The following is a 7958-nucleotide window of genomic DNA, read 5'->3' as shown; positions in this document are numbered from 1 at the left end:
TCAAAGAGGAATAGCAGATCACATGCGCTCACAGTGATCTGCACTGCCAGCAGTCCCTCACCTGCATCTTTGCCATCAATGTTGAACTTCACTGGCAGAGAGCTGGGCACTCCAGTGGTTTTAAGGCCGGATCCACTTGCACGCACCTTGCTGGCATCATGGGTGGGCAGCACCTTCACCTTGTAAGGGTGGACAAAAGGGAAGAGAAGAACAACACGCTCACAAATGAAAGGAGCCTCATTTACAGAACCCAGTAAACCACACAAAGACTTTTCCATTTTTAAAGCTGGCCAGAGTGCAACACTGTAACATGTAACACTAGAAGGTTCAGATGGTTGCAGTACTTTGCTCATTTGGATCAAAAGTTTGGGGGAAAATCTTTCATTAAATCAAGTGATTGTAATGCTCTTGCTTCCGTTGTGTAGTTAACCATCTATCATTTTAGATGTTTCATTAGCAGCCTGATGAAATTAGCTGTGTCGTTAGCCCACTTCAGCCATCCAAACAGATGACCATCTAAGGTGAATTATGCAGATCACTAGCACAGTACACAGATTACCACTTCTTATTCCAGCCAGACTTGTTGTTACTTCATTCTAATCATGCAGGAACAACAAAGATTTATTCCTACTGGCTTTTTAAAATGTGCTTCTTCTATTCTAGAAAAACAAAAACATGTTATCACAGGCTTTTGTTTTTTTCAATGACATCTGTGTTGGCTGTGTCAGTTGCAGGCAAACATTTATCATAATGGTTAGATATTAGGAAATAGCTTAAAATTAGTGCATATTTAACTTGTTACACTGCCTTGATGTTACCTGCATGGGATCTCCTCATCAGCATATGACTGTACCCTGGATGATGATATGTGAGGAGCTTGAACTTGATTCGCTAACAGAAACTAGCTAGCTTAGCGCACATGTCTTGTGGCAAGATATATGCACCTAAATGATTTAAGTCATTGGCTGTTCTGCCAAATTGCCACCAACCTGCAACTTTGTGAGCTGACTGTTTCGGGATTTTTGTGTTTTACACAACAAAAAGAAAAGAAAAAGATCTACAGATTCAGGCATTTCCTTACCTGTGGTAGTCGCGTAGAATGACGTCACTGACAATGGTTTAAGATGAAAACAAACTTTCTCAAACAAAAAAAAATTTAAAAAAACAAAAAAGAAGAAGTGAGTCGGCGTGTCATCTTTACCGAGCACCATACATGTTTGCCTCACATTAAAATTATTATTTTTCCTTTTCAAAAATAATTCGTGTTCAGAGAAGTCAAATATACCACATTTGCACTAATTCCACGGCCTGGCAGGTGGCGCAGAGCACTTGTCGCCGGCCCCTGGCACCTTGAAGTACAGACGGGCGATGGTTCGAGTCTCACTCATGCCGAGTCCTGTCTAGAGCTTCGGTCTGCTAGGGGATTCCCGGTCTGCGCCGGGAATCCCGACCTTTTTTTGCCTTTTCTGTTTTCTTTTTTGGGGTGTTGGGGCCTTTATTTACAAAGCTGGGACTATCTCCGTTGTCATGGCTACCAACAACAACGCCAGCTTGGGGGACCGGAGACCCGATAAGCACAGACTCATTCATCCTTTATCCACTTTCTTTTCACTGCTGCTGCTGCTGCTGCTGTGGGAAACGCTGGGACTTGTGTGGCTATGCAGTTTTTGCCTTGTTGGGACCAGTCTTGAATTTTACACATTTGATAAGTGAAGACTGGATGTTTAGTGACCAGAGCTGGGATAATCTGGACACAATCTGCAGCCTGCATCTCCAAATCACAAATGGCTTTAGATCTGATCTAAGATCTAGCAGACAGGCATGCATGTCTCAGGGTGATTACACACTAACACATTGTGATTAATCACACACATTTGTATACATTTTATTCACAAGATTTTAAAAAAACAAACAAAAAAAAACCAAACTCAGGAGGGGAGAGCCTGAAACCATTTACCGAAGTCACATTAGCAGCAGTGTTCAGCCTAAAAAATACACAAGTTACAAGTCGTGCATTTGAGTCATGCAGCCATATTATTTCTTAATTTATTCAATTATTTTCGAGACACTGTTAGTTGTTAGAAGCCAGTGTTTTAATGATAGGACATATATGACAGTAATGAGACAAAAACACAGATAGAATCGCAGAAAGCTTGTTTCTCTCCCGTTAGGCTATAGGCCCAGTTACCTTTGACTTTTCTGTGGTCAGTAGCCCTTCATGTCATATTCTGTCTCTATGTACAATATAGCATTACTAATACAATAACCTGTACGTCAATGAACTTCATTGTGTAATTGATGGCAGTTCTGAAAGTACTAGTCACTTAAAGGTTAAATTTCACATCTCAATTCTCATCTTTGAGTAACTAGAACTCCGAGCTATGAAATAAATGTAGTGAGGTTAAAGTATCAAATCAAAGTATCAAATTCTCTGTTATACTTGACATTTATTTTCTAAAAAAACACTTTGCTCTGCTGCCAAAATAATTTCCTCCTATAAAGGAGCAAAGTGAGTGTTAAGTGTCGTTAGCTGTGGTACTTTATCTCTTCTATGATGTTGCTGCAGGCTCTGGTGGAGGCCCAACCAGCCTCATGGTTTCTGATGAGACTGCCGTCAGCATGGTGATCAGTTGGGTACCTCCCAATGCTCATGTCCTCCAGTATCACGTGTCCTACACAGCATTGACTGGAGCTGATAGCCAGGATCACACTGCGAGTGGGTCGTAGTCATCACATCTTCACCTCTTCTGGGCTTCAGCCGGCTGTCATGTGTCAGAATTCCAGAAATTCCATAAGTCCCAAAACTTGAAATGAGTTCTGACTGTGTTGGGATGATAGTGTTGTTTGTTGTCTGCAGGTGCTGGTCCCTGGTGGAGAGAAGCAGGTGATGCTGGAGTCACTGCAGCCAGATGCACGTTACAGCATCTTGGTCACCGCTGAGTACCACAACAGAGAAGGAGGCAGCGGTTCAGCTCAGGGCAAAAGTGGTGAGTCAAACAAGGGAAAGATGCCAAGACAGCTCAAGTGCAACTTCCAGTTAAGACCGACAGGCTTACATGCAAAAAGTGCAAATGTCCCATTACTTTACCCTTACAGGAGGATATGCATACTTGAAGGTTTCCACATATAGAAACATCAAGGTTTGTGGGCAGTATTGTTTCTACAGCACTACACGTACAGTCATTTTGGTCCAGAGACACAGATTCCTTTCTCTCAGACCACTCCAGTATCTGTGTGTCATGGAGACCAGTATCTCCGTTGATGGATATCCTATTGTAATCCAGGATGTAAAGGTATTCTGTAATCACGTCTACAGTGATGTGAAAAGGTGTTTGCCCCCTTCCTGGTTTCCTAGTGTTTTGCATATTTATCACACTTACATGTTTCAGATCATCATCACCTACAGTACTGTAGGTTTAAGTTTATTTATAGTTATTGTGTGTATATGTTGAGTTTAAAATTGCATTTTAACAGCATGCTGCAGCTACCAACAATGGAAATGCTGTTTTGTGTTAAAATGATGTCTTTCGTGTGTTATGCTTTGCAGGGAAGCTGAGAGTGGACAGAGCTGCACAGAGGACCAACGATCACTCTCAGCACTTCATACCTGACTGGCCACAGCAACCACCCTCCTCCCCAGGGTGAGGGGGGTCCTGACCCCGCCTGCACAGAGGGAGTTGTGAACATGCACTTCTGTGTCGGTGGGTTTAGGAGCCTCCTCACACACACACGGATGAAGCCTGTCACTGGAAGATGTCTCCATTGCATCAGCAGGACGTAAGCATTTGTACAATATTGCAGTTTGTGATGTTTTATACATGTTTTTATTGCTTCATTTCAAACTAGGAGATATAAAATAAACCAGTTTTCATAATATTTTCTGTGCATTTAGTTGTTTTCTTAATAAGTTATTCAGAACATCATTGCAACCTGTCAGCTTTTTATTGAGGATGTAGAAAGTTGCTGGTGGCCCGAGTGTACAGTGGGTGTTGTGTTTGTCACATGGTGAAAGTGACCTCATGGGGAGCAAAAAGAACACTGAACAATTTGGGGATTCACAGACTTTGGTAATCGTTAAAAAATGAAGAAAATTGTTCTGTGTGAACAAGAAGCTCAAATATAAACCATCCTGACACACTGACACAAATGATCTGCTATCAGTGTTTTCATGAGCCTGGGTGAAGCTAATTTGCACGAGTTTAACCTCCCTGTCAAAAACTTGCATGACTCTGCAGTACTGTAGCTTTCTCCTGTTTATTTATTCATTTGCTTATTGTAGAAGATTAATACGTTCAACAACCGATTCTTACTTGGCCTGAATGTTTGAATGTTTGCAGTTTCAGGTCCTACTGATCAGTTTTAAGTACTGTAGAAAGTGAGCAGCAATTTAATCAAATCCTGGGATGAAATGGGACAAAAGGGTAATGTGACAGCCACATTAGTTCCCTTCCCTCGTTTAACAATGTGTAAGCAGACTGCTTTAACCTGCAATTTACTGCATGTTGTTAGGCTGCATGGTGCAACCACAGTCTGCTAACCACCCGTGGTGATCGAAGGTTTTGAGCTCTTGCTCGAGCTACTGATGAAGCTTTGTCAATGCTTGTTAAGTTTCCCAACCACATTTCATCCCGATGGTCCAAGCTTACATCTTTATGCTCACAAACGTACTTCTGTAATTAATCAGTAACCAATCTATTACTTTAAGTTACAGTTTGAGGGGCATTAACGAGCATAAATTAGATTTAACTGGATTATGTGTTTAAGAGACACAGACCTTCATCTTTAAGAGGCTCTTCTTAAATGTCTGATCATGTTTGTGTTTGTCTGCAGCATCACTGCAGCAGAGAGGGTATAACACAAGGCCACAGTCATGTGGTATTCTGTCCTGCTATTAAGTGAATAAAATACTGAAAAAAAACATCTAGACACTAAATACAGTCACTGGCCACTTCATTAGTTACACCTTGCCAGTACTGTTTTGGACCTTCTTTCACCTTCAGAACTGCCTTAATTCTTTGGCACAGATTCAACAAAGACCTGGAAAGATTCCTCGCAGATTTAGTTTCACATTGACATGATAGCATCACACAGTTGCTTCAGATTTGTCGGCTTTGCATCCATGTTGCAAATCTCCTGATCCACCACATACCAAAGATAATCTGCTGGATTGACATCCGTTATAAGATGAGTATACTGTGGTCATAAACGATGGACATGGTCAGCAGCACAGCTCAGGGAGGTTGTACCTCTGGAGAGGCCTCTTCCTACACCTGAAGTTTTTACCAGTGAAAAGAACAGAGGTTTCCTCATACAGTGTTTCATCAACAGAGGAGAATTTGTTCCTCAGACTGTGCAAAAATTGCATTCATGGTTATCCTGCTGCGAGGGTGAGCTCTGAGATGGGCCCAAGCCATGCTTCCTCCTCAGCAGTCTTTATTTAACCTGATATGTCAAACCCAATTATTGTGGAAGACTCCTCTGACTCTGGAGAAGCAGTTCTGCTTCTTTCTTTTTTTAATGAGCAGTAATGATACTTGTAATAAATGTAGCCTTTCTGCAGCTCTGGAGGCCTGGATTGCTGAATTGGACACTGGAAATCCCACCCTTGAAAACCCGTAGCTGGTCAGGCCCCTGTAGCCGGAGCAGTGGAAGGTGGCGTAGGCCCTGCTAACTGTCTCCCAGCAGGTAATCCTGAGCAGACGGGAAAACATGATGGCTGGGTGACGGTCAGGAGGAAGCATAAACAGAAGCCCTGATGCGCCACAACCTGTTCATGTGTCTAACTGTTTTCCCCACTCAGCGACACACCCGCCAGGGATCAAACTCTGGTAATTGGTGATTCTTTTCTGAGACACGTGAAGACAGCAGCAACCATAGTCAATTGTCTTCCAGGGGCCAGAGCAGGCGACACTGAGGGAAATTTAAAACTGCTGGCTGACGGTAAACCTGAATTCAGTAAAAATATAATTCACATCAGCAATAATGACACCCGGTTACATCAATCAGAGGTCACTAAAATCAATATTGAATCAGTGTGTAACTTTGCAAACACAATGTCAGACTCTGTAGTCCCCTCCCCAATCAGACCAGGAGTGACATGTTTAGCTGCATGTTCTCCTTAAATTGCTGGCTGTCTGACTAGTGTCCAAGAAATGATGTGGGCTTGATAGATAATTGGGAAACTTTCTGGAGGAAACCTGGTCTGGTTGGGAGACAATCCCACTTTGGATGAAGCAGCTCTTATTTCTAGAAATCTGGCAAATTTATGAAATCCCCTGAAACATGATTATCCAGCGTTGGGACATGTAAGCAGAGTTGCAGTCTCACACACCTCTGCAGCTTCTCTCCTACTGTTATCCCCCTAAAACCCCATCTCCATAGAGACTGTGTCAGCTCCCAAACAGACAAAAAACTAACTAAAAACCAGCAAAAAAAAAAGACTTAAATGTAAAAAAATAAAATAAGAAAGAACAATACAGTATCCTCAACAGCACCAAAGAGTTATTACATGACTTAATAATGGATCAACAAATCGATTTACTCTGCCTTACTGAAATCTGGTTACAGCAGGATGATTATGTAAGTTTCAATGAATTAACACCCCTGAGTCATACTAACTATCAGAGCCTTTGAAGCACAGGCCGAGGAGGCGGTGTGGCAGCAATCTTCCACACCAGCTTATTAATTAAACAAAGATCAATACAGAGTTTAATTTATTTGAAAGCCTGATGTTTAGCCTTGTCCATCCCAGCTGGAAATTTAGATCAAAACTTTAAAAAGCCCCCGTAAAGCTAGAACATCTTACTATTCATCACTGATTGAAGAAAGTAAGAACAACCCTAAGTTTCTCTTCAGCACTGCAGCCAGGCTGACAAAGAGTCAGAGCACTGTTGAGCCAACGATTCTTTTAACTTTAACTAGTAATGACGTCATGAACTTCTTCACAAATAAAATTTTAACCATTAGAGAAAAAAAATGACTCATGATCATTTCACAGATGTAACATTATCTGCAGCTACTTTGAGTATCATTGATATTGAGTCTTTTTCTCCAACTGATCTTTCTGAGTTATGGCTTATTGGCTTATTTGAAGAGTTTCAGCCAGTTTGTCCTAAAAAACACCTTGAAAAGACTTCAGTTAATCCAAAATGTTGCAGCAAGAGTACTGACAGGGACTAGAAAGAGAGAGGTGATGGCGATGGCGTTCATTTCGCTTTCCTTGAAGCTTGGTGCGAAATTCTGGCAGTAGACTGGAGCGAAGCAAAGAGTATGTAAAGGGACAATAAGAGGAAATGATGAAAGGAAGAAGAAAAATAAAAAATGGTGGAAAAAAGGATCAGAGCCTAAATTCTAAAGCTGCAGCTTTGCATACTGGCAGCTCCAAGATCTCACTGACATGTAATCATAGACTGTATATAAACATAGGCCAGTGTGATGTTATTGATTTGTAGACTTTAATTTTGAACAAAGGGCAACCTCTGGGTGCACTTCATCATGCTATTTATTCTCTGGCTCTCACAGCATGTCTTTTGTTCTGTCTTCCTTCTCTCAACTGGTCCCAGCAGATGGCTGCCCCTCCCTGAGCCTGGTTCTGCTGGAGGTTTCTTTCTGTTAAAAGGGAGTTTTTCCTTCCCACTGTTGCCAAAGTGGTTGCTCATAAGGGGTCATATGATTGTTGGGTTTTTCTCTGTATGTATTTGTAGAATGCACTCCACACACACACGGCTCGATACAGCGAGATGTTACGTTTATTTCTGACTTTTTTTGTGACAGTTCAGTCTAGACAGCACCCGTCTCAGCTTTTTACAGCCCCTCCTCTCCTCTCCCGTCTCACTAAAAAGGGGGAAAGAAGACTGTCATCAGACCAAACGCCACCAGCTGTTTTCTCACCTGCCTCCCCAGCACCACTCCTCCCCTGCAGCCGAACCACGGACCACACCTCCGCCACAGTATTGTTG

General features: G+C 42.1%; 1 long non-coding RNA gene across 1 annotated transcript; it reads right to left on the bottom strand.

Annotated features, from left to right (window-relative positions):
- Positions 1–7: 7 nt before the first annotated feature.
- Positions 8–1420, bottom strand: LOC112845566 (uncharacterized). Its single transcript, XR_003218411.1, has 3 exons — positions 1286–1420; positions 1082–1135; positions 8–179 (listed from the first exon to the last, which is right to left on the bottom strand). It is a non-coding gene; the product is annotated as an uncharacterized LOC112845566 (long non-coding RNA).
- Positions 1421–7958: the final 6538 nt, after the last annotated feature.

This window comes from Oreochromis niloticus, unplaced genomic scaffold, assembly GCF_001858045.2.
Source record: "Oreochromis niloticus isolate F11D_XX unplaced genomic scaffold, O_niloticus_UMD_NMBU tig00007911_pilon, whole genome shotgun sequence".
Lineage (NCBI taxonomy): Eukaryota > Metazoa > Chordata > Actinopteri > Cichliformes > Cichlidae > Oreochromis > Oreochromis niloticus.
Note: the sequence above shows the minus strand (reverse complement) of the source record. Positions and strands in the feature narration are given on the sequence as shown.